The sequence below is a fragment of the Pieris brassicae genome, unplaced genomic scaffold, assembly GCF_905147105.1.
Source record: "Pieris brassicae unplaced genomic scaffold, ilPieBrab1.1, whole genome shotgun sequence".
In the NCBI taxonomy this organism is placed as follows: Eukaryota; Metazoa; Arthropoda; class Insecta; order Lepidoptera; family Pieridae; genus Pieris; species Pieris brassicae.
Window position 1 is genome coordinate 42,501 of NW_025576221.1, and position 2,500 is coordinate 45,000.

The following is a 2,500-nucleotide window of genomic DNA, read 5'->3' on the forward strand; positions in this document are numbered from 1 at the left end:
CGAGAGTCGCGCACACCTTGAATGACGACGCCTATTTAGCAGGCTAGAGTCTCGTTCGTTACCGGAATTAACCAGACAAATCGCTCCACCAACTAAGAACGGCCATGCACCACCACCCACCGAATCAAGAAAGAGCTGTTAATCTGTCAATCCTTCCGGTGTCCGGGCCTGGTGAGATTTCCCGTGTTGAGTCAAATTAAGCCGCAGGCTCCACTCCTGGTGGTGCCCTTCCGTCAATTCCTTTAAGTTTCAGCTTTGCAACCATACTCCCCCCGGAGTCCAAAATCTTTGGTTTCCCGGAAGCTGCCCGCCGAGCCATTGTAGTAACGTCGGCGGATCGCTAGATGACATATTTACGGTTAGAACTAGGGCGGTATCTAATCGCCTTCGAACCTCTAACTTTCGTTCTTGATTGATGAAAACACCTTTGGCAAATGCTTTCGCTGATGTTCGTCTTGCGACGATCCAAGAATTTCACCTCTAACGTCGCAATACGAATGCCCCCAGTTATCCCTATTAATCATTACCTCGGAGTTCTGAAAACCAACAAAATAGAACCGAGATCATATTCTATTATTCCATGCACGAAATATTCAAGCGGCATTTTGAGCCCGCTTTGAGCACTCTAATTTGTTCAAAGTAAAATTGTCGGCCCACCTCGACACTCACCGAAGAGCACCGCGATAGGATTTTGATATTGAACCGGCGTTTTACCGCCGGCTCACCGACGATATGCTCCGCAGACGTGTCAGTATCACCGCGGATGCGGTGCACCGACAGCGCGGCGCACAAATGCAACTACGAGCTTTTTAACCGCAACAATTTTAGTATACGCTATTGGAGCTGGAATTACCGCGGCTGCTGGCACCAGACTTGCCCTCCAATTGTTCCTCGTTAAAATATTTAAAGTGTACTCATTCCGATTACGAGGCCTCGTAAGAGTCCCGTATCGTTATTTTTCGTCACTACCTCCCCGTGCCGGGAGTGGGTAATTTGCGCGCCTGCTGCCTTCCTTGGATGTGGTAGCCGTTTCTCAGGCTCCCTCTCCGGAATCGAACCCTGATTCCCCGTTACCCGTGACAACCATGGTAGTCGCAGAAACTACCATCGAAAGTTGATAAGGCAGACATTTGAAAGATGCGTCGCCGGTACTGGACCGTGCGATCGGCAAAAGTTATCCAGATTCATCAAAATTAACGACTTCGGACGCATGGCCCTCCGCCGATTGGTTTTGATCTAATAAAAGCACTCATCCCATCACTGGTCAGAGTTCTGATTGCATGTATTAGCTCTAGAATTACCACAGTTATCCAAGTAACTGAGTAAGATCTAAGGAACCAAAACTGATATATTGAGCCATTCGCGGTATCGCCTTAATACGGCTTGCACTGAGACATGCATGGCTTAATCTTTGAGACAAGCATATAACTACTGGCAGGATCAACCAGGGAGCTGCTTACGCAAACGACACGCCTACACCGCGGTCACGCGGCTTCGGCGAGCCGCTGGCTCGGCGGCGTCGAGGGGCGCGCGCTTGCGCGCGCGCCTTCTCGACACGCGTGAACGTAACGCGTCGAATTTGCACGCGACGCGACGTTCGCGCTTCATATCGATAGACTAACTTTGACCGGTCTACGAGCGGCCGTCCCGTCACGATCTCGCAACGAGGTGATGTACAACGATGCTCGACCACTGTGAGGGACATAAAACTGCAACGAACACGACCCCGCGGGCGGGAATCGATGTTGTGACAATTTGAAAATTGAACATTCATCTAAACGCAACTTCTCAATTTTTATTCAATACGTTATTGTAAACATATTAAAACTCGGCTGGCAATTACATGCGCACACACACGCATGATTCGCACTAGATACGATCAACGCCCGGAGCTTGAGGGATAAATTCCAACACGACGCTGCGCACACCGTTTCGACGATGGGCGCGTGTGCGTCCTCTTTTATACATTCTTTACATATACGGTCGCCGTGGCGACCGCGCACGTGTCGAACACGCTAGGCGCCCTGCGTTGAGGTGTGCCTAGAAGCGTATTCTTTTAACATCACAGATAACACCGGGGGAGACGGTCCCAAATCTTGGTCGATTGGTAACATCACCATACGGTCTGCGAACGCGGTGCTATAATATAATTTTATATTATATTATATAAAATATGAGGAGGAGTAGTATGTATATTCTTTGTTATTTTGTGTTGACACAAGAGAGATATATAAAATGTACTATACACCACACACACAGAGAGAGAGAGAGCTGGGAAAGATCTCGGCGGTCTCGCATTCGAAATACGAATTTGATATAATTTCCTCCGAAAATCCATACCCATATCTATATCATCCATGCGCGAATATATGTATATAATATTCTCACACTTCGCACAAACACAAAAACAAGAACACATTCTATTCTCTCTCGTCCGTCGTTCGTGTCTATTTGAGACGAACGACGCGCGGCAACGAGAACGAGTCGACGCTGTGCGCAC

At 48.4% G+C, this 2,500-nt stretch overlaps 1 non-coding gene across 1 annotated transcript in view; it reads right to left on the bottom strand.

Annotated features, from left to right (window-relative positions):
• Positions 1-1,451, bottom strand: part of LOC123719833 — a 1,906-nt gene extending 455 nt beyond the window's left edge. The window contains exon 1 of the ribosomal RNA XR_006755927.1: positions 1-1,451. This exon is cut by the window's left edge and continues 455 nt beyond it. This is a non-coding gene — a ribosomal RNA (small subunit ribosomal RNA).
• Between the last annotated feature and the right edge of the window lie 1,049 nt (positions 1,452-2,500).